This window comes from Sparus aurata, chromosome 17, assembly GCF_900880675.1.
Source record: "Sparus aurata chromosome 17, fSpaAur1.1, whole genome shotgun sequence".
Classification (NCBI taxonomy): Eukaryota; Metazoa; Chordata; class Actinopteri; order Spariformes; family Sparidae; genus Sparus; species Sparus aurata.
Window position 1 is genome coordinate 12,091,749 of NC_044203.1, and position 27,297 is coordinate 12,119,045.

Below are 27,297 nucleotides of genomic sequence, written 5' to 3' on the forward strand. Positions count from 1 at the left end.
GCCACGAGCAAGGGAGTGTTTGGAAATTTTTAATTTAATGACAATATGCTCGTGGTAGGATTCAGCACGCCGCCCCCGCTCCCAGGCCTGCCATCTCGGCATCCACAGAGGGGACCATTAAGGCAGATAGGAGAAGATTATGGCCTCTCTCAAGGGCCACACTGGGAGCACGGGGAGAGTCTCAGCAGTGCAGGGTAGATGGCATCCACTCATCCTCTCTGCAGGAGCACAGCTGGCAGGGCCGAGTCCAAGCTAGAGAGGCAGGCTGGTTAGCTCGTCTTCCAGTTTGGACTATGCCTGCAGAGGGAGCATAAACTCACACATTCCCACAGCAGGCCACAGACTGAGAGATGCTGTGGAGAGAGATCAAAGTCCACTCGGCGGGGCTTCCTTCCTCAATATTTCCGAGATGGCAGGCTCGACACCATTGGGTCTGAAAGCTTTTCGGAAAATGTTCTTGAGATCGGTTTGACTGTCTTTGCTTCACACTGTGAAAACCAGTTCAAATCAAGACAACACAAAGTTAAGTGAGTATAAAGTGTCTCTTTTGGCCACATCTTCTAATTTTGCAACTTTTTTTTTTTTTTTTCATTTTATTCAAACATTTTAAAGTAGTTTGCTTGTGCCTGCATTCATATCTGCATGGTGATTCAAATGCTGCAGTTCTTTTTTTCAGATTGTTTGTGATGTAAATACTAAAACTAGAAAACAATTTGGGGCCTTAAAAGGAATAACATGATTTTTATTTTTTTTTTGTTTTATTATCATGTATCTTATTTTTATAATTCAAAGCTGACATTCATTGCAATTTCTTATAAATACTGAGGTCTTTTATTTCTTTTATTTATTATGTATGACCTGTGAACAATAGAGCACGTTTTGCAATAAAATACATTTTTTGCTGGCATGTGACTTGTTTGTATTATGTTTTGTTGTAATTTCATATCACATACACATTGACCACTTCAAGGTCTTTAATTGCTTTTTTAACAAAAATGTAAAGCTTCTTCTTCAAAGTATTGCTAAATTGCAGAGCTAAGTTTTTAAATTAGCTTCCCAAACATTGAATGTGGTCTGCTGATTTTCAGGGGGAAAAAATGAATAATTCCACCAAAAGTTAACGGACTCCAAGGTGATTTAAATGACCTGTTTTGACAACGAACTGTCCAAAAACAAATCTTAAGATATTCAATTTATGATATGAAAACAAAGTAAAGCAAGCAAAAATGTGTCACCTTCACTTGAGAAATGAGTTTAAAAACGGTCTGTCACCATATCAGATTTTCACTACATGATTATCATGGCCAAGTGAATATTATCATGATGTGTAGAAATTTAAAAGAATAATGTTCGCTTTAGAATCAATCTTTAACTTGTGTTAACCGTGTGTTGTGTCTCTTTTTGTGGGCGAATACATTTCCATTAAAATACGAGTATAGGGAGGAGGAGAGAGTCTGTAACCATAACTTTTAAAAAAGTGTACAGAAAGAACAATTACACCCAGTTACTAGTGAAAAGGCAACCAGGTGAACTCATGAACAAAAAAATGTACAAGGCCAAAGAAATTTGCTGGATTATTCACACTATGTTATCATACGTGTGTCATTATTAACACAATATCAAGATTTTAATTTTAATATCAGGAATTATTGTCAATATCATGATAGTTAAACCCGTTGTTTGATTGAATTAATATTGAATATTAAATGAATGTACGTCAATCAACGACTACTAATTCAGTCGTTGTAAGATAAAGGTAAACACACCTTAGAATAACATTTTAAAAGGGGAAATAAAGAGTTAATGTTATTCTGAGTACATACATGCCTCCATATAACACACATGGTACTAAAGTTGTAGTGATAGTGGATTTATCTTCAATAGTTCTGGGCAGCAGATTTAAAAAGCCCATTGTTCAAACAACAGAATGCAGGTTAGATCTGAGCCTCCCTCCCTCTCCCACTGGGATGTTTGTATAAAACCCAGTCAGTTCTCAGGGGTAGAGGTTGACAGGAGAAGACGTCGCCCCAGTCCCTGGGAGATTGGTGAACACAACACATATATTAATGCATTAAATGTGTTGACTGTGTTCAGCCCAGGGATGCAGGAGGGAGAGAGAGAGAAAGGTTAGGGGGAAGAAGGGGGAGAAAAAAAGCTGTTGTAATGTATGGTGTTGTCTTGTATAGCGTGTCTGGCAGTGGGGGGCTGGGGTTGGAGGAGTGTCGGCCAGATTATAAGGCCTGTGGTGAGAGATGAGGGATGGCCGACTTGTAAACAAGTGACAAGCGTCCTGGATGACAATTCCTAATCCATCATAGTGCTGTCAGCGGTGACCGGTGAGGTGACGGACAGGACCCAGGAGAGGGGACAGCTGCTGCACGTCAATCCACATCATAATTTGAAAAGCTTTTCCACATGAGCTGAAACAGAGGGAGAGCGGAAGAGGAGAGAAGTCATACATCCCACTATCGGTGACACCTTCTCCTCAGTCTGCCTCTGTTTTCTTCCTTCCTGGTGGAGACAGAGATGATGTAGAGACCTCTTCCCTCTCAGGTACACCGTGGCCTCCTTTAACTTGTCTACACTGATGGGACCATAATCAGACAAAGATAAAGTGCGCCAAATCTAGCTGTAAATGTACACAGGACACTTTGACCATACGAACTTCAAGTGTTTTCCCACAACACTTCAAGAGTTAGTTACTTAGCTAACTTAACTTAACTTTAATAAGATAACTTGTTGAAGAAAATGTTTTCTCATTAGTACAGAAACATCTCATCGACTAATTTGATTATGCCGCTGCATTCAGCATTCATAGGATGTTAAATTAAATATGATTTTGTTGTTTATTTTTTTTTTTTCAACACTCTATATTAGGGCTGCCCAAAGTGCAGGTCATGGGCCAAAGCTGGGCTTAAAGGTTTTTATTTGGTCCAAAAGAAAATTGTAATATGAATTGCTGTTTATGCTGCTTTACTTGCTATGAGGTAGAAATGTTCTTTAAATATGTGTGATCCCTAATTATTATTATTATTATTATTATTATACTTATTCAGTCTCAGCACCGTGGCAGAGTGGCACTTTTTTGCAGGAAGTCTGTCAATTCAAGGTACTCAGGATCCTTCTACTATAAATGCCCTGGAAGACAACTGAAAAAAAATTATTCTGGCAAAACATTTTGTCACATATTACTTAGTTAGAAAGGAAAATACTTGTTTCTCTCACTTCTCACTTATACAGAAGCCTCTTGGGGCTTCTGTATTTTATCATTTTGCATCTTAACACAATAGGTGTTTGCTTTTGGTTCATGGTCCACCATCCTGTTTAAGTTTTGGCCCTCTAAGAGAAAAGGTGTGAGCACCACTGCTCTAAATAAGGTTTTCACCCATGTGTTTTGTCAGACCCCACCGGTGTATGTGTCACACTTGTAACAGTAATTGCAACTTGGGATTCCAACCTCAATAAAATACACAATACAGTTATGTAGAAGATAAATTAGTGAACATTCCCCTTTGCTGGACTTGCACGTTTGATGTGGGTGGCCAAACCGTAAAACATTTACTTCCCAGGTAGGCAACATTGTGCAACATTTGCCAACTTAACTTTTTTTTTTTTTTTTACCTAAAATAACAGCTTCAATATCATGTTGATGGCACAGTGTCACAGGGTGAATGGTGTCTCTGTCTCAGCCACTCCGCCCCCCCATCACTTGTTTCTGGGCTATGTAACTTCTGTGAGAGGGTAGGATCACAGCGATACATACATGTTTACTTTACTTTACAACATGCAAGTTTTCAACACATAAAACTGTTAAGACATGAGTTTTATTTGTAGTGAGCACCTACATGATGTCTGACTAATTGTTACAGATCTGGGATTTGTATTTACGACAGTGGTGTCACACTCAAGACACAGAGATCACACAAAACGCTAAAATCTACATACTGTTGCTTTAATCGAGTGCAAATGTGTCATCTCAGAGTGCATGACAATATATGTAATTTAAAATGTATAAAACTTGAATAATAGAAGTCCAAATAGACTTATTTTGGATTGGGGTTCTGCATAAACAGTACTTTCAACACCAATCACAGGTAGCGAGCACATGCAAATATGTCAAATTCAATGAATGGTGTATCAGTATTGTTATATATACAGCTGCGGACAGTCATTTTATTGTTGGATGAGAGATGCAAAAGTGGGGTCGTTAAGACTGAAACATTGACCTTTTTAACAAATCTATAAATCTAGACTTAAAAACTGTGCAGGAATTGATTCTTTTTGTGGAAATTCATCATATTTAAAGCAAAATTATATAGAAATTGGCACTGTCATGAAGGAACATCCAGGTCCATAACAATTTGTCAGATGCTAACTACCATCCAAACTGTTACAATGTTATGTGTTGAAAACTTTTATGTTGAAGTAAACATGTATGTAAATGTTATCCTACCCTCTCACTGAAGTTACATAACACAGAAACAAGTGATGGAAAAGGTATGAAAAGTTACACAACGTTGTTTTAACCATGTTTTACAGCTGCCATTCCTGAGACCCTAAGTAATCGAAATATGAGGAAAAGTTGTTGACTATCAAGGTGATAAAACAAAAAGAGTTAAAGAGGGCCTGTAATATGGTGAAAATAATCACTGTTGTAGATCATCATTAACAGCTGTATACAGACTGGGTGACAAAATGCACCTCAAAGAGGTTCCTGGAAAATCAATAATATATCATCTAAAATTGACTTTATGGATTAAAAACATGATTCCACTTGAAAAGCATTTTAAGGTCAAGCATAAACACAATCTAAACTCGGTCCAGATATGAGATGCTTGTTAACACCAGGTGTAAAAGAGGGCCTATGAGTATTAATCTTCCTCTTGGCTGTCGGCGGGCTGATTTAGTCGCCCATGTTGGGTCAAGGCCCTCATTCTTTTCTTAAAGACCTCGCTTCCCTGCCAAACCGGGATTTCCGATTGAGGGGCCTCAATAACAACTTTGATGTGGACGGCGTCCTAGAGGGTGAAGTGAAAGGCGAGGGGGAGGAGGGCGGCACAATGGCCTGACCTTCCCACTGCATCTGCACAGATCACACTCTAAATGGTCACATTGATGCTGCTGCTTAGCTCTTTGCTGGGAGTCCTGATGGAGCCAACACTGGGGACTGGGACACAGCAAAGCCTGGGCACCTGCCAGCAGACAGGGACAAATTGATTGAGATCAAGCCAGCTCTTATTGCATTTAACCCCCCGCTCCTACCAGTTAGTTCTGCTCAAAGCGATGTATAAGTAAACTGGAACGAAAATGTAAATAGCGGTACTGTTAAAACAAATTCCCGATCGAAGAGATCTGCTTTGTACACTTATTTTGAACTCCATTTCGTTAATTTCTATTCAGTAACGCTTCACACAATCACCGAAAATTTTGGCCTTCAGTCCTTTTGGCTCAGTTTGCAGAGACACTTGTGAATAAATACACAGTCAGAAGAGACCACTTACATTGAGCCTGAGGCATTGTCACTCTTAATGATGAAGGTGAAATTAAAAATCCCTCTGAACCATGTTTCTTTGACTCAAACAGCCTGATGAAAACAACTTGTGCAGACAATTATTTTCTATGAAAGTATTAGGAGCAAACAGTGTGCCTTATGTGTGAAGGGAAGGGGTTTATTTCCCCCCCCCCAGGGGGCCCACAGTTTGGGCTCAGGAGGTGATGTCATTCTTTAGCGAAAAATCTGAAAACCTTTATCCTGTCAGGTGTGGGGCTGATGAAGCAGCTCAGCAAATTCTGAGTTTAAATATGTCTGTGAATCTTTCGAATCCTGAAAATGCAAGTAAAGTTTTGATAAGTGGCACTTCCAAGTTTAACCTGCCACCTTCTGGTCGTACCTTTTCATTTTTCATTTTTCTCTGAGGGAAAAACACTTTTTAAGCTTCAACAACCCCCCCATCCCCGATCAGAGATGTTTTTCTCTGCCGTACACTTAAGGTCACCCCGAGACAAGAGTGGGAAGAATCAGAGAGCAAAAAGCAAAATGGTTTGTGTCGATTTAAGCAAGAGGGTAATACAAAGAGGAGGGGGGAAGAAAAATCAATAACAACATAAAATTGACTTAGTGCGTGTCATAAAACATAAGTAAGTGCTCCGAGATGGAGAAAAGCGGAGTCTCAATTTAATCTGCGCAAAAAGCTGCACTGTACAGATGAAGTGATGTGAAGAGAGAGAGACAGAAGAAGGGGAGTGGGTGGGAGGTAAAAAAAAAAAAAAAGGAGGAGGAGGAGGGAGGACAGAGTAGCTTACAAGATAGAGAGAGGAAGATACAATAAAATCTAAAGGACAGACACTTAATTGTCATATTAAAGAGTCTCTCCAGTGCTCGGCAGAGTGGAAGGTTAGCTCTCATTCATCATCTGGCTAACAGCCACTTGAATGAAATCACAATTAAAATCTGCTCAATATTGTCCCAGGGACGTTTTGCGAGCATTAATTTTTTCCCATTGATTCTCCACCGCCCATAAATCAGAAATGTTGCGGCGCATGTAATGGTTTATGGAGAAAGGATTATGGTGTTATGAAGCTAATGTAGCAGAACCGCCTCATTTAAACACAGTCTCCCTGGCCGTCTTACAGGGGGGACAGAGTTATTACACTATTACACAGCCTATCGCAAACACAACACACTGACACTGTTTAAAAGCCGCGTGTAATTGGACAATACTGGAGATTTACTGCATTTATGATCATAATAGCGATGTGTTAGAGGATTTTGTTTACTGCCGGCACTAAACGCAGAGGTGGCAGCCACGGGATGTGCATTAGGCGAGAGAACTGCGGAACGTACGGAGTAAGTTCACCCAAGTTACAGGCATTATTGTTATTGTCAATTCATACAATGTAGACAAATGTGGTTTTGTTTTGTTTTTTTATTCTCACGGCATTGAAACAAATTCATCTCACTTTAAATACACTGGGTCCTGGTTACTCCAGCTTGGATCCACAGGATATGATATTAACAGTATTCACAAGATCTGTACAGCTTCGTGTGGATTATAATTGTTATTATGGTGTAATGTGGACACTTTTCATATGGATTCATATCAGAAACCTTGCAAAAGTTGCGAAGACAGCTGCGCATGAAGAAAAGACAAATGTGCATGACTTACCACTGACAGCAACAGTGGAAATATGATCTGTTTGTAATTTGGGTGAACCGACCCTTTACACACATTTTCCGCACATTTGCAAGCAGGGTCGCCCGAATTTCAAGCTGGTATCTGTGAGACAAAATAGTATACATCTTAATACAGTGTGTCTGTCTGATGCTTGGAGAGGGTTTAGATACCCCACTGGTGTCGGAGGAATAACGTTGCCTTATCAGACCGTTCTCAGGACTGCATGGGAGTGTGCAAACTGTGATTCACTGACATCTCTCAACCCCCTCTGTTGGTTATGACTCACCTGTTATGGTAAGACAACATACAGCATTATCATTCGTTACGTCCAAAAGCCCGAATCCAAACATCTCTCCCTCATGTTCTACTCCCTGTGTAACACACACTCAAACAAAACTTAAATCAGACTCAACTCTTAGCGGCTAAGGCCTTCTCAGACAGGTTTTGGCTGCTTCTTGAAGTCGGGTATTCACTATTGTCCAGCAGCTCATCCACTGTGGTATTATGCGTATCCGATATCATATGTGTGTGACGTGTGTCTCTCTCATCATTGCATTCTCATGGCATTCATGTAAACAATAAAAGAACCCACCTGTCAGTGGATTCAGACCTGTGGGTTGTGCTCTCTCTACACACATCAACGGTAGCCTCACATGTTCAAGTAAAATGCCTGCAACCTTTATCTCTATTGCTCTGTTTATTTTTCCTTGTACACCTTGATGTAAGGTGTTGATTTCAAGAAATGTAAAGATATTTGTAAACGTATTTAATTGAATTCAATGCTTATTTTAAGGTTTAACATTGATCTGTACATCTGCAGTGTGCCTGTTGGCTTTTATTCTGAATGACTGAGAAATGGCCTGTATTATTCAACTATGTTATATGACAAAATATAGCATTGTAACATGAAATAAAAATGACATTGTTTAAACTGATACAGTAAGCATCTGTGCACATACTGTATATGTGTGTCATGTCATGGGTTGGACAGCTCAGGGTGGCCCTTCCTGAATGGCCCCGTCTAGCCGCCCCTATGAAAAATGTCCCACTGTTGAATGTGGGCCAGCTTGAAAAAAAGTTTGGCAACTGGTCTTTGGTAACTTTAACACCTTGTAAATGTGAAGCACTGCATTGCTGGACAGCATTTTGATCTATTATGGGATTTTTTTTAAGGGGAATATTTAGTGAAAAATTGATAAAATGGTGTATAGTAAATATAAAGTAAAATACAGTAAAACTGGGGTGATTTTGGGTACAGTTCAATCAATCAATGGTAAATGTATCATTAAATAAACTTCAGTTAATAGTTACCTAACGGTGAACAGTTAAATGCTTTATAAACCAGTTGCAACTTTATAATGGCCGTCCAAAAGACGTTTATGAATGAGCTATAGTCCCATTTTTTAAAACCTTTTACACAGTATTATAGTTGTAACTTAAAAATTGACAATTGCTTTAAAGTCTGTAAATAATGTAATTGTTAATATTGAAATAACTATTAACTAAAGTTTAATTCACTATAAATCTACTGTTTATTAATGATACTTATTATAAAGTGTTACCCGTGTAACTCACAGCTTCACTCCAGATTAGATTCACCTTATTGAAGGCTACTGAACATTAACGATGGCTCTATTATATTCAAGCCTCCCAATAAACCATGGCAGTGTGACAGAGAGCAAGAATTTGTGACACGATGACCCTAAATTTGAAGCAGCTAATTGTAAGTTGTCCTTTTATTAAATTAAAGTTGTTACACCTGTGCTTTTCATACTGTGACATGTCACATGTGTCTTCTGTGAAAACAAAGTTTGCTTCATCATTTTGAAAATGAAAAGCTCAAAACCAATGACCAACTTTTTTTTTTTTAGGTCATCTGCTGCTTATGAAAAAGTTGAAGTTATGGCATTTGAAAAGATAAGAGTCTGTGTAAAGTTGTGAAGCCCACTGGGAACTCTGAATTCAGAAGGAAGAAGATTTGTCAGTGTCCTCTCGCAGCTGAGGGACACATTGCAGCTTTCTGACGGCTGCTGGAGCCCAGCAGCTCAGTGATCCCAGCGATCCCAGCTCTGACTATCATAGCTCAATCTGAAAGGGGGAGAAGGAGGCCCGGTGCCCAAGCATCAAATCATCATCACATAAAATGGTCCTGACAAGAGCTAAAAAGGGAGATGGATCATGTGGCTTTGTGGTGCCGGAGAAGTTTGTCCCTTGATAGAACCCTTAACTCAAAGCTAGTGCACCCCCCCTCCTGCTCCCATCACCACCAGACATTCGTATATGGCGCACACACACACACACACGCACAGACACACAAATGCACTGCCTGCTTCCCAACAGAGGTAATTCTCTCTCTTCAGGGTCAACAGCTTAATAAGGCCAAATCATAGCGAGCACCTCTTGGCACAAGCATCCCACCTGGACTGTGTGCGTGCGAGTGTGTGAGTGTGTGTGCGTGTGTGTGTGTGTGTGTTTGTGTCGGCCTTTGTGCTCAGGGACAACTGTAGTGTAACTTTACAATAGAAATGATATAATACAGACAGCAAGACAACAACCTCCTCCGGTGTTTCAATATGAAGATGAAAAGCTGTAACTCTTTCAGACGGCCCCTCGGCTTCCAGTGAAGCACATGTAAAAGTGATGAATGTAAAGAGAAATATCCATAAGTGCTGCGGCCTGCAGTGTTTCCCATACATGGCTTTTACGGAGCCCGGCGACATGGCGAGGGCACTGTATGCGCAGACATAAATGACAGCTTTACAGTGTGCATAAAACCACTCCGAAGAGAGGAGCGCGTACTTATATTGCCCTGTGTCTCCAACTCTTAAGCAAACAGCATCAGGAAGCTGGTGCTGGCAGTAGCAGGGGCAGACTGGAATCACTTATTCAAACAGTAAGTCAGGACATTGTAGAGTACCTGATATACCCAAATTACAAATGACACAGTGCTTTTACTGAGCCTCTGAGAGATAAAAATGATCTTTGTACTTGATTTTAGTTGAATTCAATTAGTGAAATGTGATTAACATGTTGCCTACAGAACTGGTTCCTTGTCAACATGACACATCATTGTTTAAAATGCTGCAAATAAACAGTAATGTCAAGTAATAAAGTACATTTACTCAAATGCTGTACTGAAGTGTAATTTTGATTGTGTTTCTATTTCATGTGAGCTGCTACTTCACAAATTCATTATTGACACGTGACCCATATCATCATTTTATGAAGCATGGTAACAGTATTTCAGATTAAACCACCCAACTGTCAAACTGTCAACACAGTCTCACTCCCAACTCGTCAAATACGGCAGCTTGGTCTGTGATCTTAAGCTTCCAAACTACGACACTCTACCTACCCCGCAATAATATGATATATGCAACGTCAGGTGAGACTTTCAAAATAAAGATTGCTGTCAAATAGTACACATATTATCATTTATTTTGACTTTTGACTGCTACTAACATTAACAAATGGTTGCGCATTGGTTTGGTTTAGGCACCCCAAACTACTTGGTTAGGTTTAGGGTCAGAACTACTCGGTTAGGTCTAGGCTCCAAGACTTCTTGGCTAGTTTTTCTTCCAAAACTACTAGTTCATGTTCAGGCTACATGACTACTTGATTATTTTTAGGCTCAGAAATACTTGATGAGGTTTACATTTCAAAACTTGGTCAGGGTTAAGCTCCAGAACGACTCGAAAGAGAACAGAAGTTTACAGAACAAACAATACTAACAGTGGTTACATAAGTCACGTAAATCACCTCATGTAACATAACTGACTTATGCAAATAAGTTATGTCATTACGTACGTTAGCTTACTTGCGTAACATATCTTACTCTAAACATAACATAGGGCCCCATCGGGCTTTTGTATTTGACGAGTTGGGATTGAGAATGGGCTGAAAATTTTTCCTCTGAGCAAATAGAAAACACTATGCTGCTGACACATTAATGTGGATGTCTTAATAATCCAGTATTGTTAAATTACACAATTACACAGGTGCCATTCAGTATAATAAGTACCTCAATTTGCATTTTGTTTATTTTGCTACTGTAATACATTTTGAACACTCGACTTCCACTTGGAATGCAGTGTCTTTAAATGTATTGATATAATAATTTATTTAACAGTTATTTGACAGGCACAGTCATATGGACAAATGCCATAGGCCACCACATTTATGGCCTTTGCTGTTGCAATGCCTGTTTTTTTGACAGGTCTCTAAAATACACAAACTCAACATGGCAATACATACAGATCAGCAGAAAACACAGACAATAATGTGAGATATTGCTACTTTGAATATGTCCTTCTACCACTGCAAAATCATTTAACGAACCCCTCTATGCCCAGCTAACAATGTACTCCTCTGAGCTCCAGTTTATGAGTTGTGTTAAATACAGCCGATAGTATAGCTGTTTAGCTGGATATCTTAATAACTGGCCAGAAGTATCATCATTGGCATTGGAAAATTTAGAATAAAGAAAATAGAAAAATAAGGAAAATGAAAGATTTGCCATAACCTTGTCTTGTAAGTAACTAACTGTTCTAGATGTTAATACAGCGTTTTTTCAATGACATGTATGGGTGGTTTCCACAGTACTACAAAAGACGCTACTGTATATCGATATCTGTTAAATAAAGACCACTCTCAAATGAAAGCAATGAGACCTCTACGGTAGTTTGTACCTGCAGTCTCAGATTGAAACCACATTTGCTTCCTCTTGCGAAGCTTTTTTCTGCTCAACATGTTCTCTTTGGTTTATAGGAATAAGGAACATGTTTGAAGATATATTTCACTTTCAACATGTCTGTCACTAATTCCAAAGCCTCTAATTACAGGAATCACCAGAGAAGCTAGCAGTAAGTCAGTGTAACAAACGCCATGGCCTCGTCTGCAGCCAGTTCCAAACCATCGCCATTATGTTATACAGAATGGTAATTACTATATACTACTGTTTCACTTTTAGCACAGTGATCATTTAATGCCGTTAAAAAGCTACGGGTAGCACCACCAAACAGACACGTGCGCTGTTACCTTCACTTTGCACTGACTGCACCCGGGACGGAGGAATAATGAGGCGCCTGAAGAAACCTCGGGGGTGATGTAGGAAGGCCTTGTTGTACAACAGATAAACAAATCATTTGCTGTAATGTTATCTAAATAATGATATCACCATGAATAATGTTATTCGAACGACAATAAATGGCCACTTGATAAGAAGAGCAGGGATTTACAGTGTCTGCGGGGACAAACATGATAGTAGTGAAATAAATGTAGTCCGGAGCACGATGCTGTAATTCAATCTTTAGCTAAGATCTTTACGGTACAGCCGGGGCCTCCGCCGTCAGCTGTGCGCTGCCATGGAGCGCCACGTCTCCCAGATAAATTCTCATGACAGTCTGCGAAATGCTCCCATAACCAGTGACACTGGATGATTTCCCGCCTCTGACAAGCCCCAGTATTGAGTATGATAACACTTACTTTGTCTTCATCCTTGGCTGGAGTATAATATCAATCCGTTTGATGATCCAGCAAACCGAGTCGGGCACTTGTGTATCAATCTTCATACATCGCTGCCTAGTGTCTAACAAAGAGCCCAGAATGGGATCATTCAATCACTCCCAGGCTGTGCTGTGTTCGGTACACTTGGCCTTCTCTACAGCTCAAGTGCTTCGCTCCCTGTCAGCGTCTCTCCGATTTTTCATCCCCTTCTTTCCCCTGTCTCTGTCTTTTACTTGCGCAGGGATAAAGACACAAATCACAGAAGATCATACAACAGCGCGCTCCTCATAACTAAGAAGTCACGCGGTCAAAAAGAAGCAGGGAAAATAAAGGAGACACATTTTTGTCAGTTCTCATCTGCTGGCTCTCACCTTTCTCATGAGCTAACTCTATTTTTACCACCAATAAATCACCGCTGCTTTCCTGTAAACCCTTCACCACTAGTAGCTTCAATGTCCTGCTTTGTATCTTCATAAATTCTTCTTCTTTTTTTTGCAATTCGTTGTTTTTTTAACAAACGTTTATACAGTATTTGTTGAATCAGCAATCCACCTCCTTGCCAATATCAACAACAAAACATTGATGTCATTCTCATGCATGTGAATAAGCTAATACGATTTAGCGTGGTGCAATTTGTATTTTTACACCTTTCCATGATTAAAACAAATGCAATATAAGCTGCTAATTGTTGAGCTTCAGAGGCGCTTGTCGGTGATACTTTGGGACACATTCAGGCTAGCTGTCTCCTCCCATTTCCAGCTTTGCTGCTAGGCTAAGCTAGCCGGCTGCTGGCGGTAGTGTCACACGTGGCTTCTCTAGTATGAGATGTAAGTCTCCTACCTACTGCTAGTGAAAGTTTTGTTATCAGTTACTACAGCATCAAACATGCATTTTATATTAATTAGATGTATACTTGTTAAAATAGCGTAATTAAAAAAAAGACAATCCAATTGTATGTAAGTGAATGCATGATGCAATCTGGAAGTTATTGGAAACAAACTTGTTATTCGGTCTTTCAAAAGACGTGCAAACTGTAATAATACAGTATCATTCATAGGGTTTTTTTTATTTCTTATTAGTTTGGTGGTATTGGGCTTTTGCGCGATGAGCCACAGTCGACTACCAGCATTGCAACCGCGTGTTCCATGACTTTGTACAGTATGAAAGCAATGTCTTAAGCCACTCGCTGTTGACCTCTGCCTGAACTGAAAGATGGACAAAAAAATAATAATTGCATTTCTGAAATCCAAGAAGTGTACAATAACAAATTGGCCTCATATGGAGGTCAGACTCAAAATAAATCCGCTACATGAGATTTCATCATGCAGATGTGACTACCAGGTACATTAAAAAAGCCCTGATTGAGTCCCAAAACAAACAACCCAATCTCCAATATTGATATGAATTGAGTGGACAAAATAATAGAAAAACCTGTCAGTACATGCAATACAGTAGAGTATTGAATATACTTTTCTGTATTGAACATTCTTATGTTCACATAGGGAGGGTTTATTGCAAGACTGCATTAGTTTCAATAAAGATTATAATACTTAAGTACACTGGTAACTGAGTGCACACGTACATACAGTGTATGTTTATATATGGCAAAATGCAGTATGTTAAATTACACGTTGGATACTAATTTAGAGACTATTATTTATATTGCATGAAGTCAAATTTTTAAACGATTTGAGAGTCAATACAGATGATAATAATAATAGACGTTACCAACTGTAGCATACCGACTATTTCTGTGTATTTACGCTGACTGCCTCCGTTCGCTGTGGCTCTGCAGCAGGGTTTGGTGCACTGTGAAGACAACTATGAGCCTGTGCTCTCCCAGTGAAATATAGCTCAATCAATAGACACTCAGCAATCAACTTTTACTTGTCAGTTTTGATATATCCGATCGTGGCTCTGGGTTGTTTTGCGATGTCTAATGTTCTGTGAAGATGGGCCTTTCATATTCTTTATTGTTCCTCTCTTCCTCTTTTTTTTTGCCCCCATCGACAAAAAAATGTGTTCACACTTTTGTGAAATAAACCTCAGAGGGAGAGAGGGAGGGGAGTGGTGAGGGGGGGAGGGAGGTGGGGATGAAGGAAACAATGAAATTTAACCCGTTTAAAACTGTATCATTTTCAGACCATACCTCAGGGCGCTGGGTGTTTATCGGCGGGACTGGAGAAGCAGAGATCACCGGACTGGTAATTGTTTCCTCTAAATCTGCTGAGCTCTGAGGAACACCAAGTGCAGTTTTTCATCAGACAGAGAATGAGAGGGTAAAAGGACAATACTAAGAAAAGCAAAAATGCTTTAGTCCATCATGTTGGTTTTTATCACTTCATCTAACAAGTGAGTAAGGCCACTAGCCCTTCCACACAACGTAATTATAAACACAGCTTTTGCCACCACCGTCTTCGCTGGAGAAAGGCTGGTTTCTGCTGCTGCTGCTGCCGCTGCTGAGCGGCATACAACACTTTCTTTGAATAAAACATCCAGAAAAGAAAGGCGGAGGAAAAAAAATACACAATAGATTGCATAGGTATTTTAAATTTGATAGAAACAGAAGGAGAATTGAGGTGTTTTGAAAAGCACCTTAGCGCTAACCTGATTTGACATTTTCCTATTGAGTCAAAGCTGAGCAATAGGCCTGATATCTCATTTGGCTGTAAAGTGATGTGCTCTCCACGCAGCCACAAAAAAAGACATCAGAAAAAGCAAAGTACTGCCACTCTCCACTCGGACCAATTTGTCTCCATCACTCCATTCATATAAACACTGAATGATTTAGCCAAAATTGCGCGGAGAATCTTATGGGGATTTTTTTTTTCTCCCCCTACTTTATTTTCATTATACTTGCGAGCATGTTAGAGGTTTTCGATTGTATGCGTGCGTTTGGCTTTGAAAGTCGCAGATTTAGTGCCGCGGTATTGGCTCATTTTTCATATCCATTGTTGGCTTGTCAGGGTGTCATAGCTGTTCCACAGAGCTGTTAGATCAGTCCAAATGTATAAATCATCCAGGATCTGACACACTCATTTAATTTGGGGAGGGTGGGGGGGACCCTGGCGCAGCAGCGGGCCTATTAATGAAAAATCCCTGCCCTGTTTGCTGAGTGGGAACATTCAGCCCTTTTTTGTTTTATTTTTTATTAACATTGATATTCTGTATGATTTCCCTCAGTAGCCTGTTGGCTGCCGACCTGGCACTTTGTCATTTATCATCATATGTTATGTGTGTCAATCCGTTGAATTCTTTCAGTCACAAGTCCTTACGAAAATCACTTTGCATATTAAGAAAAAAGGGGCAAACTCTGAGGGCGCTAGGTGGGCTAAACCTCTCCCATTCCTCGGTGCAGCGGTGGTTCCAACCCCAGAGCCTGTGTTATTGTTTTCCATCTGTGAAATAAAGTAACAGGTACTTAATGTACCAAAAACAATTTGTACAGCAGTTCTTTTTCCCCATTGAAGGCGTGCATGGCTCGCTGAGGGCTCCCCTTATCTCAGCGAGGCTAATCCATTTTCACACTGCGCTCCGGCGCTCTCATTTTACAGCTGAGGAGCTCTCCGGCTCCACGCTGGGCCTGAAATGGGACCCCAGTCACTGTGGCCCCTTGGAGTTTGCGTAGGTAAGTGTGCAGAACAAATGCTGAAAAGTCTTTAAAAAGTTAAAGGGACTAGTTTGGCTTTTCTCTCTCTCTCTCTCTCTCTCTCTCTCTCTCTCTTTCTCTCTCTCTCTCTTTCCCTCCCTCTTTCCCTCTCTCTCCGGGTCCCACCTGATCACCTACATTTTTCCTGCATTTCACAGTGTGAGCTGCTGTGCTTGAGCGCTGTCACAGGAGAGTGTTTGCAAGTGGAGGAGCACGCAGAAAGTAAAAAAGACGGCGAATATCTGAGAGTCTTCTGTGCTGGTGTGCGACTGATCAACTGATTCTTTTTTTTTTGGGTAAATTTGATATGTATGCACCAAAGTTCCTTATTAAAGTGTACGTCACAGCAAAATCCTTCTGTCAAGTGGGTTTAATTGTGCAGACTCATACACTGTTTGCCACTGTTTGTGAAGGATGTATTAATACCACATGTTTAAGCTGAAGCGTGAGCTATGTAAATTGGAGCAAGTGGGATTGATTGTGGTTTAAAATGATTACCACAAAACTTGATGGACCAGTGTTGCACATAAAAAAAGCCATGATTAGAATGCAGAGGATCAGAGAAATAAATCATTCCTAAAGTTTGGAGTCTGTGTTGCATTAATAGCATGTCATGGAGGCGCAAGCTATATGTTCCGTTCTGTTTAAACATGAGTGATATACGTTTGTTTCCCCTCGGAGACAGAGAATGTGCATCGCACCAGAATGCGGCACAACAAAAAGCTGGCAGGTCTGGTCCTCGATAATGATATTTACGGTCCCAAAGCTTCCACATGAATTACTATCTAATGGGGGCCCTTCTGGTGGGGTGGTACCAAGAGTGCAGGTTGGAAGTGCTTCCTGGGGCGTCTTTGTTTGAGCCAAGACTAACTGGGATCATCCCGGTTCAAAGGTGTGCGCTGAACAAGTCCTGGAGAAAGGGGTAAATCTCTTTTCAACATCGGTTTAATCAGGCAGACCAAAAACTGACATTTTTCACAGTAAAGAATCCAATAAAAAGATAAATAAAAATGATTTGAAAGGCCTAATATTCTGCTTTGCATTTATAAGAACACAGATGTGAAGAGGTGCAGGGATTGTAACAGACTTAAAGGTGCACTATGTAGTTTTCAGGAAGATTTTTTTTTATCAGAAAACAAAGCCTTGTTTATGCCTAAACAAACAAAATAAACAAGCTCCCTTAATTTCCATGACTGAATCAACTGAATAAACAAATTGACCTTAAAGGACAACACAATTTCATACTGTTGTGTTTAAATGTGGCGGACCCTGCCACCTTCTAGCTTCTAACAGTACTCTGGGGACCTTATATTCCTCTGAGAACAGCTTGTTTATTCACTTATTGAAAAACATAAATAATTTGAGTTTGTATCATCACCTTATTAATATTGTAAATATAAAAAATCTGAGTTTGAACTTCAGCATTGTGCCCCGTTAACACCTAATACCAGATATTTTGCAACTCACATTGTTGAATGGAGCATATTTGGTCGTCACCACATTCCCGACACATATCAGTGAAAAAACTGTTTTGATTTACTTGCGAGCCATGCTCCTGCCCCCTTTGCTATCCCATCATGCCAAGTCATTTAAGGCATCTGTGGCCTCTCTGGCCCAGCCTCTGCAGCCCCATCAACCCCCCGCCGCGGGCCGCAACAGCGCATGCCCACTTGGCTGGGCCAGCCGGGAGGGCAGCCGGGCCAGGACTCCCAGGACTCCCAAGCATCCAGAGCAGCTGGAAGTCCCATCTTCCCATCCTGCTTCTCAGCAAAACAATCAAAACAGAGAAAATCTATAATAAATCAGTCTCAGGCTATCTGGGAAAAAAGAAATAAAACAAGAGCTCTGTCAAGGAAAAAGCTGTGTTAAAGCCCAATACATTGAATTTTGTTTGAAGAAAGCGAGTTGGACAAACCGCTTTGAGGTTGCGAGGTTTGCTAATGCCCTGATGGAGGCTTCTCTTGAACAATGAAGGGTTTTAAAGAAACAGAATGATAAAGGAAGGACCTCTTAATATCTGCCGTGCCTCAGTCCCGCAATTTAAATAAAGGTAGAGCAGATGTAATGCGATTACCTCTGGGCAGTACATTTGCAATTGTGCATAAGTGAATGTGCAAGTCTGCTGATGTGATTCACAGTTCAAACTTACTTAGCCTCATTGAGTTAACCCCTCTAACCTAAACAACTGTAATGGAGAGCATGAAAAATCCCCCTCTCTCTTTCTGTCTCTCTCTTCTCGCACCCCCCAAGCACACACACACACACACACACACACACACACACACACACACACACACACACACACACAAACACTCTTTAGCCTGACCACCCCAAAGCTAATGCAGTTGACTCAGAAGGTCATTTGCAGTTCACCGTGAGGTTAGAGATAAAGAAACACATATTCTCTTTTTTTTGTGTTTGCGCTCGTCTTCCGGGGATGAAAAGGAAACAAATGCAGAAGGTAGGAGGGGGCCGAAGAAATACGGCAAGATGTTTGCTCAAATTCAATTTGTCCTCAAGGTTTTATTTTAAGGAAATCCTAAGATTGTTCCTTTTATTTTCAGTTTTTTTTCTTTTTTTTTTTTTTTTTAACAATCCCCCAGGTGTCTCAATTTGTGCTGTATGACTCCTATAAGTCAAATCAGATTACAAGATTCTCTCAAAAAAGAAAGTCCTCCCCACCCGCCGTGTCTATTTCGGTGGGCTTGCCACTCGGCCCAACTGTTTACATTAAGATGAGCTGGATTCTTTCTCTCTCACTCACTCGGGAGTGATTTGAAGTTTGCTCCCTCATCCATGTAACTAATGCTGCGGAGAGGCCAAGCTAGACTGCGCCTGAATGGGCCGCGGAGCCTCTGGAGGAAGAGATTCATAATCGCGGGCGAGATGACAGGTGGATCAAATTTCTAAACTTTTTTTGTGTGAGCGGCGACAGGCGATCAGTCAGCGCGCAGGGACGGTATTTTCTTAACCCTGGTGTTGCATTAAGTTGACATCCTGCTGCGGCGGAACTAGGTGACATATTGATGTGGAGGAAATATAACAGGCGGGAAGCTTTAAGACTTAAGGGCTCGGGCAGAGGGGAAAAAAAAAAAATTACAAGCAAGAAGGGTTTGGGGGGTTTTATGGGTAACAGTCAAACAAAGCGACCGTCTTTATGGCCTGTCTGTGAATACGCCTGCTTCGGTTGTGCAGCGCTGGAGAAGTTTTAGGGTAAAAGTGCAAGAAATCAAAAGACTGAAGCAGCCACAAAGGGGGATCTATGACATTATTTATGATGATGTAAATAAACAAAAAAACACCACCTTTATTGATTAATACACCGTAAACACCAAACGGACACCCTACAGCAATTTTTCAATTTAGACCTTGAATGGCGATGGCCCCGCCGTAAGCCGAGGGAGTATATTGGTGAGGCAGACTAAAACCCATGCATCAAATCAAAGCGGGGAGTGTTACCATAAGCATGAAGACAAACTGCTCTCACGTTTCTAAGTACAGAAGTCTACGTTCAGTTACTTTGTCACAAATCACTGCAAGGCTTCCCTCCCAATCCGTCATTTCGGGATTACCGGGAGTTTGCGTGGCGCTGCCACCGGCACACAAGCCTGTCACCTGCTCAGTGGGGGTAATAATTGGTATGAAATAGCGTTATGGACAGCTGAAAGGTAAGTGCTCTGATTGACTGGGAATCCACTCCGAGGATTCCTGTTTTACACTTTGTCAGGGTTCTCGGTCCTCCTTAACTCCCCCGCTCGTCTCTTTTCTCCTCCCCCCCCCCCCCCCCTACACTCTTTCTCCTTTTCTTTTTAGTGCTATGGATTTGTTGTCATGGCGGCCTGACAATCTTGCTGACACATCTGTCAGAAAATGAATTTTTTCAGCCGGCCCCTTGATTGACTCCATTTGTGGGCTGTAACTCTATCAGAAAATGCCAGTCTCCTGCTCATTCAGTCATCCTTTCTCTGACTGGCGGAGTGGAGAGTCAGACATACGGGAGAGAAGAGACAGAGATTCTATAGGAATAAAAGAGACCAAAGCTCTTCATTAAAGTGCCAGGTATGTTTGAGGAACAAGGTTTTATTTTTTAACTCTTCGCCGTGTTTCCTTTTTTTTGTAATTTATGTCACTCCCAGAGTATATCCTCTGCCGACAGGAGAACAGATGAGATTGAAGATGTTGGAGCGAGGGCAGGGAGTGAGCGGTCACGCTGCATGGCGACGCACTGCACGCCTGCACAGAACAAACAGGCGTGGAAATCTGTACGAGACCGGGGATGTGCATAGCAAATCACACGCTACACGACATGCATCTGACAGTGAACAAGGGGAATTCGTTTCGCCTGGGAAGGAGGAGGAAAGAGGGAAGGGTGACACTTGCATGTAGTAAAAATACAACATCTGAGGGGTAAAATGACACCTCTTGGAATACGGATGTGTTTTGGTGTTAAATGCATGCACAGGTTGACAAAGAAAGATTTTGCAGAAACAAACCAAAAAAGAGATATTCTGAATTTGTCAAACTGACGTTGCATTGTGGGAGGTTAGCAGAGAAAAAAATAGGACAAAAAAAAAAAAAAACACGCCTCTCCTTCAGATCACCCAGATGTTATTTGTGCCTTAATGCAGCAGCTGGTATTAGTCTCTCAAAAGGCAGAAGCAGTGGCCGTGATGCTCCGAGCCTCACATATTCCACTCTATGGCTTATCAGTCGGGGAGCCAGAGGAGCTGTCCGGTCTCATTCTCTCATTGGAGAGCACATGTCAGGACCTATTTGCCACTGGTTACTTTGAGAGTGACATCAGCGATGACCCCTTGACCCTCGGCTGACGGAGAAATGCTTCTGCAATAGTTTTCCATTACAGAGGCGAGAGAGCATGGACACCAGACGGATATGTCGAAATGGGGAAATAGGAAAACTGGAAAAGGCATTTAGACCTGTATTTGACCTATCATGTTTCAGTTTTCTTGGAGGAAGCTCTTATGAAATGAGTATTTGACCCATAAACAAAGCCTTTGTCATCCTCCTCCGTTTTTTTTTTTTTTTTTTCCATGACCGACCACCAAAGGCTATTACAGCGGATAAAACAGGGATCAATCCACCAACATGTATAGACTCTATTCATTTTGCCTGGTGCGGTCCTCCTTTTTTTTTTCACCTTTGATGATGTGTACCTGCTTGTCTGTCTGGCTATGTGTGAATCAGCCTTGAATGTATCTGTAGAGGTTCGAATTAGGGGACAAATTGTTGTGACTGAGCTTTCGACATGCCTCTCAACAGGTTGGATATCAGCATTTCATATAGATCTGAGCTGAGCGAAGTCGACGGCGATGTTTGTTCATCCAAGAGCACGCTGCTTGAGATTGCAGTTCTCAAACACAATAAACATCATGAGGATACCAGCTGAATCCCGAATGTCATCATAAGAAATTGATGTACTGTACTGTAATGCAACTATAGCACTCAGACTGGAAACAGCTGTTTGTCCGACAATGAAGGGAGGGTGCCCACTGCTCTGATGGCCCACCATTTCAAAACCCCAATAGTCTGACCAATCAAAGGGACATGGGCGTCATTTTTCAGTGTTGCTCGGTTAGGGTTAGATAGTTGGTTAGCTGGTTATGGTTAGAAAAAAAAACATCAGGGTCAGAGCTAATCAGAACAGAGTCATCGCAAGTCTCATGAAATATTAGTGAGGGGAATCGGAGTATCGGACCATTGGACTAGCACAATAGCAAGACAATTTTCTTATCCAACTCTGGACACAAAAGGGAATAAGTAATAGGTTAGGAAATGTTTCAAGAGTGTGAAACTATGCTTTCAGGTAATGTGAATGTACCATTATAGGTCCATTTTGTAAGAAAGTTCATTTTTGAGTGTCATTCTGAACTGGTCAAATACTGACACTTGTAGGTCTGGTCAGTCGGCGTTTGAAAGCGACTACGCATTTTAAGGTTTCCACGTGCCCTTTAACACCACCTGCGTTTTATGATTTTGGGATGTGCAGGAAAATACTACTAAAGTCAGGCAACCTTAGTGGTTGTAGTGCCAATAATAAACGTGGTTACATTGTCAAACCTGATGGGAGTTAGGCTTAGGAAAAGATGGTTTAGCTAAGTAAGTATGTGATGATAGTTAAATATGTTAAAGCTTAAAACTAGACCATTCTAGTTTCTAGTCTCCACTGAGTGGAGCACATACCTTCGCCATGGCCTAATAGCCCCCCTTAATTCAAGCAAACGTAATCCAATATGAAACTCCAACATTTTAAAATGCCCCATAACTGCTTAACCATGATTTAAGATCAGTTTTTTTCATTATAGATACTATTTAAGTGCACTTCATTTTTTTCATCAAAATCCATTTATTATTTCCTAAGAACTCAATGACAAGTGGAAAATCTCACAATTCCAAAGAAAGTGAGAAGGAAGTTCTGCAATCCATCCCTCTATCCAGATCTGCACCAAAAGTACAATTTTTGTTTAATCTTGCTGACAAACCAACCAATTACACAACATTAACATGTGATATCGCATGGGGACACAAGGATGAAATATGCGAAAAATACGTGTTATAGCATTCCAAATGACTTAAGACATTGACATGTTTGGCACCATTTGGTGAGAGCAGGTTGAAGCACCAATGGTTGGTGGTGCAGTCCCCAGCTAAGTCTGTCCACATGTCAAAGTGTCTTGGGTAGCTTTATAAATGTCCTTTTGTGCAATATAACAAGTTGTGTACCGAGCAGTTTTTCATGAGGAGGTTACATGGTGTGTAACTTGAAGTATACATACAATTGACATCATTCATGGAACCATCAGTGTAAGCTATGCTCATGCTCATTTAACCACTGTTTCGTATGTTTATTCTTGCTCTCTCTCGCTGATGGCACATTTCTGTCTGAGTAACTTCAGCTATAAAGTACAATCTGCTCCCTGTCAGTGCTGATCATGTACTGTACAGACTACATGAACCAGCAGCTCATCCATCAGGTTCCCATTTGTGACACTGCGTTATAGTCTTTGACACCCGTAAATCTATTATATCAACGTCATTAAAAGCATCTGTGCCGCTCCATCAAAGTGTGATTGACAAATTACGCGCTGTAAACCATGAACAAGGAAGCAAACTGTGTGGGAAGACGTCCATTTAGAGCGCTGATTTATGTAATATGACAGGGAAGCTTTGATGGGGGGGTATTTCTGTCTTATCGCCCATTATGCTTCCCTGCAGCTCATAAAGACACATGTCACCACGTGAAAGCTTTGCAGGTCAGTCTGAAGAGATGGCGAGCGTGCTAGCTAGTCCGCTACCACTGCTGGCCTTTGCCTTCGTGATAAATTACATTTATGAAAGCTGCAATTACCTGATTACCTCGCCGCTCTGGCTCCCACTCACTAGCAGGATTCATCACGGCCCTATAATTTCATTCAAATTACCCATGAACCTTAGTCCATAGTGTCAACAGTAAATGCCAGCGTGACCCTACTGAGTGTAAGTAATGTCCTCTGCGGCCAGCACAGAGGTAAGTGAAATAATAAGCTGTTTCTTAAAATGAACATCGCAGGGTGAGAGGAGCGACAGATATTAGAGGGATGAACATGCTAAGAAGTGAGACACCGATCACTCAGGATCCAGTGGAGGGTGTGAAAGGTGTAGTTTAGATATGCTGGGGATTAGCATGGAGCTGCTGACACTGTGACATCAACCCCCCTGGACCATCTTCACCATGAGCCCCGCGGATTATTATTTTCCGTTCCTCCCTTCCCCCCCAGGCAAACTGACCTCCCCAGACCTGTCGATATACGAGCTCCTGTATCCTCCGACCAGCTACACCCCGAGGATTGACAAAACAAGCTCACCGCTGGGCTGGTATGGGCCCTCCCATGGTCCACCATCTCCCTCTCGGCATGGAGGCGGCACTTCTGATTCTGTTTTCGCACACTGAATCAAACGGAGCTATGAAAATTTATATAGCGCTAAACTCTTACATCGCACATCAAAGGTGATCAAGTTGGCGAGAAAACTAAGTTCTCCATCTCCGGGAGGTGCCTCGCAACATGAGAGTCGGAGTGAGCATGAAGTTGATTTCCTCACGCATTCATAAATTCATTAGTCTCAACTTTTCAGTGTATCAGTTACATTAAGCCTCATTAACTTCTTTTTTCCTGCTTTATATTAGCTAATTAGCTCAGGGGTGGCCACAAATTAATTACCATCTTCTACAGCCGCGTGCAATTGCATTGTGTTTATTTAGTCTCTCCTATTAACTTTTAATCTTTTCCCACTCGTAAAAACAGGCAATTAACATTTTTTGATAAACAAAAATGATGCTAGCTCAGGGATAATCAGCAGCTCTGCATGTCGTCCTGACAAAATTACCCTGTCAGCTAATTTGACCCCCCGAACCAGCCTCAGTCCAGAGTGGCTTGTGTGGAGCAGCCTGCGACAACAGTGTGACCTTTGTTTCCTTTATGCACTTTTCTTTTCTCCGGCACTCTCCTTTCCTTTGCACGTATTGCAGTTTTGTGCGCAGGTGTTACATGACAAATGTCGATTGGGATTTCCGTCGTTTTTTTTTTTTGCCGTGGGTGAGCGTGGCGACCCGGTGATATGACAGCGGAGCATTCAGCGCAGAGGATGCCGCGGAGGTCTTCAATTTCCCTCAGTGTATTTCAATAAACCAACACAATGGCTGCTTCATTAGCCCATTGATTCATTAATGTAGCCATCATTCTTCCTCATATTCACAGAGCGCAAACACCGATGATACAAAAGGTAACAGTAATGATAACTCCATCCACGGTCGAATTCCTGTTAAGGCACCAGGCGGCTATCCGCTTTGATAAAGAGGCCCATTTATACGCTGTCTCCTCGCACAGGGTCATCCTTCTCCATATTCTGTGTATTGACCCGGGTTGTTCCTTTTATTACAAGCAGGTTTTTTATTGAAGGATGATTACATTGAATGATGTCAAGCGAGGGGAGAAAAGATCGACCAGAATAATGACGTTCCGGAGAGGGAGAAGGCGATGGGGGTGGGCGGAGGGGGTCGATGGCTGCACTTGCCCTGTCTTTCCGTGCGGCCTCACAAATTGAGTCGCATCCTTGCTCATCCATTATTTAAGGCTGATCGGACACTCTTGGCAACTATGGATTTGATAATCATTCCCATGTCCATATTAAATATGTGACATAAATATCACAGTAGGGGCTTGTCAATAGGAGAGCAGCAGTGTGAAACTGGGGCGTAAAAGAGAAACTAATATATGGACGAGAGGCTGAGCGGAGATGAGAAGGCTGTGCAGGTGTTTCTCTGCTGCTGAGACACCCAACTAGTCTCCCTGCACCTGAATAAGCAGGGAATGCTTCTGTGCATTAAAAAAACAATAAAAACAAACACATTTGTTTAATATTACCTCCGACACATAATTGCAAAATAAATATTTTCTTCTTCTTTTCTGTTTTTCCTCTGCATGGCTTGGGGACTGACTCTCTCTCTCTCTCTCTCTCTCTCTCTCTATACGCAGTGTAATTAAAAATTGAGGTATTAATCTATTTATTTCTTATTTCAGGCATTTAACCAGAAACCCATTTCAAATCCCCATAGACTTTGAGACGAGGGAACAGGAAGTGCGACACTGCTAACTTCTTTTAAGGTTTTCAGGATTCCTGCAGCACTATAGGTGAGTTGTGTCAAGCTAACAAGCTAAACTAAGAGGACGCCCATGACCAACAGCGGGTCGTCTATTAATCGGAAGGTAGCTGGTTCGAATCCTGGCTCCCCCTAGCTGCATGTCGCAGTGTCCTTGAGCAAGATACTGAACCTCAAATTGCTCCTCATGAGCAGTTGGCACCTTGCGTGGCAGCCTCTGCCATCAGTGTAAGAATGTGAAAGAATTTGTAAGTTGCTTTGGACAAAAGCATCAGTGAAATGCCCTGTGATGTAAATGTAAATACAGACTCAGAGACATTTACATGGGTAGCTTTCTCTCTTTTTTTTTCCTTTCCTGTAGTGGAATTGTTGCTAGATTTTAAAAATAGCTACAGATTTTAACTCACCACAAGGCTTCTGTTCTTTACCACAGTGGCACATGGATTGTCATTTGTGAGAACATTTGCATCTTAGCTTTTTTCTTGTTTGCATATCTTAAGTCTAATGTTAGGCCTATAAGTTTGTAGATATTGTTCTATCTTAATTTAATCATCAGAAAACATCTGATGTTCGTGCTTGCAAGATACTAAAAATTGCTATTGCGTGTGTATAGTGCTATATGCACTGACAACAAGAGCGACAAAATAGACATTTATTCATATGTGTCTGTGTGGGCAAAGGAGCAGTGCGCGAGGGGGAAAAGAGGGTGTCGGGTTGTAAGTCACCACATAAATAAGGAGGAGAGAAGGCTGATAACAAGAACCAGCATCTGCCAGGCAGGCAGGCAGTATGTCTCCTTTCTCTATGGTGGACTCTTCGTCTCCTGTGATTTTCTCCAGCTGCTGGTCATGAATACTGGCCTATGCACTCTAGATTAAAGCACAACACATGTTTCTCTGCAGGCTAGACTATATATCATCCCCTGATAACCAATGACAAACGCCCCTACATATTGTCCCAGAGCAGAGACGGAGTACGGAAAAACGATGTTTGGATGTGAGCTGTTGCGGAAGTGAAGTTAGACTGATTGAAAAACTGTCCTGTTCATTTATGTTGGTAAAATATGCAATTCATTCACATCATCATGTTGTGAATGTTGTCCATGATACGGTTTTGTACATCTCTGTGTCGTTCACAAAGTTATCCAGTCAGAGTTCAGAATAAAATTCTACGAGGCCTGCTCCCATCAAAGGGAAGCGTCTACTCCACCCACTTCTTTTCAGCAGCAGCAGACAAAAAACATAACTTCCTGTGGCTTCAAGAGAAGGCTGTGCACACGTCTGCCTTTCCTGCTCCCACTTGGTCATCATGGT

The 27,297-nt window shown here is 41.4% G+C and overlaps 1 long non-coding RNA gene across 1 annotated transcript in view; it reads right to left on the reverse strand.

Annotated features, from left to right (window-relative positions):
* Positions 1-573: 573 nt before the first annotated feature.
* Positions 574-27,297, reverse strand: part of LOC115566747 (uncharacterized) — a 110,336-nt gene continuing 83,612 nt past the window's right edge. The window contains exon 2 of the long non-coding RNA XR_003981076.1: positions 574-2,420. This is a non-coding gene — a long non-coding RNA (uncharacterized LOC115566747). The remainder of the gene's footprint in view (positions 2,421-27,297) is intronic.